Source organism: Tachysurus fulvidraco, chromosome 2 (genome assembly GCF_022655615.1).
Source record: "Tachysurus fulvidraco isolate hzauxx_2018 chromosome 2, HZAU_PFXX_2.0, whole genome shotgun sequence".
NCBI classification, from domain to species: Eukaryota; Metazoa; Chordata; class Actinopteri; order Siluriformes; family Bagridae; genus Tachysurus; species Tachysurus fulvidraco.
This window is the reverse complement of record NC_062519.1, coordinates 17600657-17608939: the sequence shown is the minus strand read 5'-3', so window position 1 is coordinate 17608939 and position 8283 is coordinate 17600657.

The window sequence follows — 8283 nt, the reverse complement described above, 5'->3', positions numbered from 1 at the left end:
GTGAGGAAGTTCTGACATCCTGTAGAACTCTACAGCTTGCAAAGGACTAAGAGGGTAAGATAGAGGGAGGTAGAGAAAGAGAGAGAAGGAGCAGGAGATGGAGGGAGAAGACAAGCAGCGAAGGAGAAAGTGTCTGATGTTTAGTTCCTACTTGTTTTGTTTCTGTTGACGTGTGTGTGGATGTTGTACTGCTGTGAACTTCAGCACACGCACGCACGCACACGCACACACACACACACACACACACACACACACAAACAAACTTCTACCAGAACTCCAAAACTTACTCAACTCTCTCTCTCTCTCCCTCCCTCCCCCTCTCTCTCTCTCTCTCCCCCTCACTCTCTCTCTCTCTCTCTCTCCCCCTCACTCTCTCTCTCTCTCCCCCTCACTCTCTCTATCTCTTTCTCTCTCTCACTTGTTCTCTCCCCCTTATTTTCATTGTACAAAAGTAAAATCCCAGATGGTGGAGCTTCTGAATGGTGCTGAGATGAGAACACACACAGTCATCAAGTGTAAGACTCTGTTAATGTGTGTGTGTGTGTGTGTGGGGGGGGGGCACAGGGCATGTGGGAAATAGTTAAGGAGTGATACACACACATTCTTGTCTTTCACTCGGGCACTCGTATCCTTTTGACGTGTGGAGGTCGGACCCGAGTATTCTTGAGCCTTCTGCCGAGTCTCGGCCTCGTAATGCCGAACCTGTTCGATCGTAAGATCCCGACACGCTGCAAACTTCTAGTCGTCTAAGAGGCAAACAGGTTTAAGTGTCCAGGCCAGTATGGCTCCTGTTATTCTGTGTGAGAGGACACTAAACTATTAACGGTTTAAAAAAACACACGCAGTAGTTACTCATCATGAGTGGGGAACAAATTAGACATGGCTTTATTCCAGCAGCACATAAGTGTGAAGGGTTTTTCAGTTTCCCGTGGAAGGCGTCTGTGGTGTCGGCACTTTGTCACAGCCTTCAGGACAGGAGTTTGTGGTCCCTTGGTAATGTGACAAAGGTGCAATTCCTTGGGCAAAATGTGTGTATGATCAGAGACTGTCTGCATATTAATACACTTTCTTTGTCTAATCTTCCCTTTATACCTTCTCTACTAGGACGTGGAGGTGTTCTGTTTTCAGGTTTGTCTGTGTGTTGAATGTGTGTTGGGTTTCTATGTAACCATGGGAACTGATGAGAGTTTGGTGTGAGGGAACTTCATAGCAAGGTCAAATATCTGAAAGAGATTTCATTAAAGAAACTTCCTTCCAGTTTGTACTTTTTTTGTGTGTGTAGAAAATTCATGTTGGGTAACAAGCTTTTAGTGAGTGAGTGAGTGACGTGAGTGAGTGAGTGAGTGAGTGAGTGACGTGAGTGAGTGAATGACGTGAGTGAGTGAGTGACATGAGTGAGTGAATGACGTGAGTGAGTGAGTGACATGAGTGAGTGAGTGAGTGACGTGAGTGAGTGACATGAGTGAGCGAATGACGTGAGTGAGTGACGTGAGTGACCGAGTGATGTGAGTGACCGAGTGTGTGATTGAGTGAGTGACGTGAGTGAGTGAGTGACGTGAGTGACGTGAATGAGCGAGTGTGTGAGTGAGTGACGTGAGTGAGTGAGTGACGTGAGTGAGTGACGTGAGTGAGTGAATGAGTGACGTGAGTGAGTGAATGACGTGAGTGAGCGAGTGAGTGAATGATGTGACGTGACGTGACGTGACATACGGCTAAGGTGACCCATACTCAGAATTTGTTCTCTGCATTTAACCCATCCAAAGTGCACACAGACACACACAGCAGTGAACACACACACACACTGTGAACACACACACACCATGAACACACACACACACACACACCGTGAACACACACCCGGCACAGTGGGCAGCCATTTATGCTGCGACGCCCAGGGAGCAGTTGAGGGGGGTTCGGTGCCTTGCTCAAGGGCATCTCAGTCGTGGTATTGCCAGCCCGAGACTCGAACCCACAACCTTAGGGTTAGGAGTCAGACTCTCTAACCATTAGGCCATGACTTCCCCCTTATTGGCTTTAACTGTTTTCCATTTGTGATCTTTTTTTTTTTTTTTGCAATTTTGAATCGCTTTAGTGGAGCGAGAAGAACTTTTTGTGACAGTTTAAGGGCTTGAAGGAGAATTGTGAAGTCCTGAGACACGACAGTTTGTAGAGAATTCTGCCTTTTACAGTGGCCACTTCTCTGAAGTTATAGATGCCTTTACTGTGTTTATAGCTTCAGTAAATCTGCTCTTTGTAGCAGACACTGAATAAAACACAGAATGGACACACAGAGTTCTCTCTCTCTCTCTCTCTCTCTCTCTCTCTCTCTCTCTCTCTCTCTCTCTGTCAGCAGGAGCCTGTGAGAATGCTCACTGTCAGAGCCTCCTGTCACTCACCTGAAAGAGAAAAAAGACATTCTTCTCCTCCCCACGATATCTACGCTGCATCTTCAATATTTCATGATCGTATCTTTTGAGAGACAACAGAAAGAGAATAAATCAGACGCTGGGGTGAGGGGAGAGAGTGAGAGAGAGATGTTGGGAGGTGAGATCATGAACACTGAACACAGCGGTGTCAAGGATGATCGATGCATCGATACAGCGTCCTGGCAGGACAGAGTCTCATCGTGTCGTCACCTCGACCGAGCAGCCATTCATCTGTTTCTCCTTTCATTCAGCCTCATTATTGACCTGAATCAGGGGGAATCAGGGGGAATGGATAGAAACGAGTTCATTATCGATGGCCTAAAGTGCCTCGCCGCAGTCTGATGGATTATAAGTCTAAACACACTCGGACAGATACCACGCTCAGGACGTTAGACACGGCCTTTCATTCTCAGCACTTATTCTCTATATCGACGAACCAGAAGTAAAGTTAAACAATTCTTCATTACTGTAAAGAAGGACGACTTCTCGTTGGTTGTCCGTCCTATCCATATGAACAGTACACGTAACCTACAGTATACTGTAGACCACGTAAAAGTGTCCTACGTGATGTTTATTGTAAGGAACGGACCAAACAAAAGCCTCTGAGAGGTGGAACGTGAAGTGTGCGGAGTGAAGAATCCAGTGCCTGAAGTTGCAAGCAATTTGAGCCGTATTATCTTTAAGCTCCCTCGTGTCTGCTCTTTACGGCCTCGGAGCCGGCAGCAGCGGTTCGGCTTTATTGGATAACGGTGTCAGCTCGCCTCCGGAGAGAGAACAGATGAGAAAAGGCAGAAACGATGGCTCGGGACCTGCAGGGCACATAGAGTGTACTGTATACATACGGCAAAGCCGGTGCGAAAACATCAGTAATAATTTAACGCCAAAGAGTCGAGACGCCGAGGAGAACAGATATACACGAAGAACGCTTCAGAGCTAAGTGTTCATCTTAAAGCAGGGATTTATTTATTTGTTTGTTTGTTTGTTTGTTTGTTTGGTCCAGATGAAAAACCAGTCATCTATTTTCTCCTCTTTATTTATCCAGACTTTATATCTGAGCTTCAGACACTTGGACTCCGAGACTCTGATTCCGCAACAATATTCATTTTAGGCTTATCTTAAATCCTTGTGTAAATATTTCAATCCGTACGTCGAATCCGTCGTTCACCCGTGCGTGAGTTAATTAGATGCTTCTCATCGGGAATTGTCAGGAGCAACTCCGTCGTCCCGGACTTAACGACGAAGCTCCAGTCCTTCCAGGGCAAAACAGTCAGAATTCAATTTATTGAAAACTCCTAGTGGCGAAGTTTTCTGCGACTGAGCCGATCGTGAAGCGCCAAGAGTTTCTCGAGGACCGATGCTGATTGACAGGCACTGAGGGGGAATAAAGCCGTGCAGCTCCTGCAGGCATCAGGATGGGAGTCTCATGACGATCACCATCGCTTGCTGCATGCCAAAAATACACCGCATTTGCATGGAAGAAGAGAGAAAAGTGCAGGGGCAAATAAGGAAATGAGCGGAATATCTCACAGGGTATCGCACCTCATTACTCGTCATCAATACTTACTCATTACCGAGGGGGTGTTGATTTCATCCTGGATGTTGTTTTATTCAGCGGTGTGATATATAAGGTACGATGGTGCCGACTCCTGTTACAACGAAGTACTGTGACGTGTTTACTGTGTTCCTTAACAACCCTCTCCATATTACCGTAGCACAGACGTCTCGCTCGCAGCACGGCTGATGAACTGAGATGGATCCGATTCCTCTCCTCACCTCGTTACGGCGTCTGCTTAAACCGAGCACCTTTAATCACTCAGATCGATCTTGATAAATCAGCCTGGATAAATATTTATCTGAATCACGTGAACTCGCACTGTGAAGCACTTATTTCTACCCCTTCCGAGAGTTCCCACGTCGTGGTGTGCGTCCGTCAGAAAACACGGTGGAACTGATGAAGTGACGTGACATACGGCTAAGTGAGGTGACCCATACTCAGAATTGGTCCTTTGTATTTAACCCATCTAAAGTGCACACACACACACCAGTGAACACACACACACACACACACACACAGCAGTGAACACACACACAGCAGGGAGCCCAGGGAGCAGCATACTTGGTACTTTAATCGTGGTATTGCCGGCCCGAGACTCGAACCCACAACCTTCTTGGGGTTAGGAGTCAAACTAACCATTAGGTCACGACTTCCCCCTTCAAGGGTTTTCACATATCCCAGGCTATTATGAGCCTGGGGTCAGAGCACAGGGTCAGCCATGGTGTGGTGCCCCATGAGGAGGTGAGGTTAAGGGCCTTGCTCTAGGACCCAATGTAGATATCCCAGCAGCTTGTGGGCTTGAACCCTAACCTTCTGATTAGGAATCCAGCGCCCTGACCACTGGACCATCACGTCCTCACGTCCTTACAGGGATTTGTGCCTTTGAATTGCAATTTGAATTGAATTTCATTTGAAGCTGAACGGAGTCTGGTCTATAATCGTCTTTTATTTCTTTTCTTTTTTCTGTTTTTTTTTTTTTTGAGAGTGAACTTGAATGTTTTCCTGCCCGAGTCAATACGTTTACGTTGTCCAATCAAACGACGCAAATCTCTCTGAATGTATAACGTTATGCTAACCAGCCCACGTCCTCTTTTATTATTAGCATAGTATTTTGGCTTTCACTCCTGTCGCAGTAACGTGTCCACTGCTTTGGAGTAATTGCTTTGGCTGGTCCTCAAATGTGCTCATCACAGGAATAAATCTCCCTGGACACTTTATATTTCTGTCCTTTTTTCCATCCTAAGCGTTTTCAAAGTTGCTAAGGAGGTGCTGGCTTGTGCGAGCCAAAAACCGTTCCAGACTTTGGCGTTTCACCTCCACTGTTGCCGCCGGAGACGTTCCGATAATTGGCCACTGAATCAGCATTGATCTCGGGAGCTGCAGGCCAGCGTGAGTAGGAGCATATTTGCATACAAGCTTTTGCAGCCTGAGATTGAACTGTGAGTAAAACGTTCCACCGTTATTACAAAGCCTGGGGAGAAGCGAGCAGATTAGACGCCAGACTCCGGTAAATCCTCCCCCGCTGATTAGCTCTGTTTCGGATTCTCTCCACCGATGCGGTTCTCGTCAGCCGGACTGCTTTTAATAAAGCCGCAGTCTGGTAGCTTAGTGCTGTACATTTGCATTCAGAACTCACAGTAAACTTTCTAATGCGCTAATTGACTTTGGCTAAGCCGAGATACGTTAATCCAGGTGCTGCCCGGCTGAAGTCACAGAGACGCACTGTGATTTTCCACTCCAGCATCACGTTTGACTCATGAACAGCTCGGTAATTAGCTGATGAGTCGAATCAGGTGCGATGGAGCATGAAAAATAAAGCCATTATGATATACTGAGGAGTAATGATCCAAACCCCCTCTGGATCATGAGAACAGTTCACCTGACGGCCTCTGGGGCCGTCGGTCGCACTGAAGAAGGCTGGAGTTTATTCAGTTACCCAAATCTTTCCATCATTAGATCTGATCACGTACCGAGATGGGGGGGCACGGTGGCTTAGTGGTTAGCACGTTCGCCTCACACCTGCAGGGTCGGGGGTTCGATTCCCGCCTCCGCCTTGTGTGTGTGGAGTTTGCATGTTCTCCCCGTGCCTCGGGGGTTTCCTCCGGGTACTCCGGTTTCCTCCCCCGGTCCAAAGACATGCATGGTAGGTTGATTGGCATCTCTGGAAAATTGTCCGTAGTGTGTGTGTGTGAGTGAATGAGAGTGTGTGTGTGCCCTGCGATGGGTTGGCACTCCGTCCAGGGTGTATCCTGCCTCGATGCCCGATGACGCCTGAGATAGGCACAGGCTCCCCGTGACCCGAGAAGTTCGGATAAGCGGTAGAAAATGGAGGGATGGATGGATGTACCGAGATGTTCATCCTGCCATCTCTGAAGGACGCATTTGCTCCTCTGTCATCGTCTACGGCTCGACGAGAAAGAGGAAGTGAGCTGCTTTATCTGTGCGTCTGTCGCTGAGAATAGACACGTAGTTGTTGTCTCTCGTCTCGGTCTTTATCCGTCAGCTACATTACATCACAGTGTTTTTTTCTGTTTGTGTTAGTTGTGTCACGCCGAGTCCGCTGTTCTTGCTCTTGTTTACAAAACACGCTTCCTGAGAAATCATCTCTCGGCCAATCGCAGGCCTGCATTCCGTTCCTGTAAACACACAGCGACGAGCGCTCCGTCCGTCCTCTCGCCCACACACACTGCTTCACCTCCCCGATAATCTAACCATGTTTAATGGCTCATAATTACAGCAGGAGACTGGAGACTTTACATAAAATTTCCACATGCTTACACAGGATTAGGCTTTTAATGTGGCCTCCAGGCAAACGTGATCACACTGACACCTGCGTGTCACTAGTGTGTGTGTGTGTGTGTGTGTGTGTGTGTGTGTGTGTGTGTGTGTGTGTGTGTGTGTGTGTAGAGCCTGAGACCCTATCAGTGTGTATGTTTACAGATAAGAGTCTGTACTTCAGCATGGATGACCCTGATTACATAAACCTGATTTAGCCTGAATATCTCTCTCACACACACACACACACACACACACAAACACACACACACACACACACACACACACAAACACACAAACAAACACACACACACACACACAAACACACACACAAACAAACACACAATCAGCATGATTGCATAAACCTGATTTAGCCTGAATATCTCTCTCTCTCTCTCTCTCTCTCTCTCTCTCTCTCTCTCTCTCTCTCTCTCTCACACACACACACACTCACACACACACACACACAAACACACACACAAACAAACACACAATCAGCATGGATGACCCTGATTGCATAAACCTGATTTAGCCTGAATATCTCTCTCTCTCTCTCTCTCTCTCTCTCTCTCTCTCTCTCTCTCTCTCTCTCTCACACACACACACACACACACTGCACAGATTTTACTGAGAATTAATATATATTTATATATTTAAGCATGTTTAAAGCTCCTACTTCAGTGAGGTTGTATATGTGTATAAAACAGTGATAACGCGCCTGATCACTTATATTTATGTAAATGTTTCGAACTGATGACATTAAAAAGGTCTGAGCAGAAAGCCAGTAGAGAAGATCTACATTTATCCAGGAGATGAAAGAAGGAGACCTCTGAGATTCGTAGCTTCGAGTTCTTCGTTTATAAGAACATTAGTGAGGTTTCGGTCTTTTCCTTCCTGACGTGAGCGCAGGGTGAAGTGGACATTTATTCGGTTTAATACGTGAACGAAGGTGGAATAGTTCAGCACGAAAGCGGAGTAAGTGGTTAAGACGGTAACCACAGCTCCTGTAAATTCAGCAGCGGTTGAAGCTCTGTGCCGAGGTGTGACTCGTCTCTGCCTCACTGCCTCGGAGAACCGGCCTCTCGTTTCAGACTCTCTGTATACTTTGTGTTTTACCTTCTCTGGTTGTCAGGATGTGTTCACTGCCCACAGCACGTTTCATTATTCAGAAAGTACACTGTGGGCTGAAATTGATTGTTCAGACTTTGTCAATGTAATGCTCTGGGTTTTTTTTGTTTTTTTTTTGCAAAAAGAAAACAACAACAAAAAAAAAACTTGTCTTACACAACGGAGGCGAACTCTCACACTTCCTGGCTGCAGTGAGACGCGGCCGTGTCCCAATAAGACACAGAACACAAATAAACCACGGCAGCTTCCACACGCCGCTCTGACATTTCCCTCCTCTTCTATTGTTGTGGCGTCGGTGAGAAAGCAAAAGAGGGTGTAATTTGGATTCCAGCCCACACACACACACACACACACACACACACACACACACACACAAGCCACAGTGTAGCAGTGAAACCA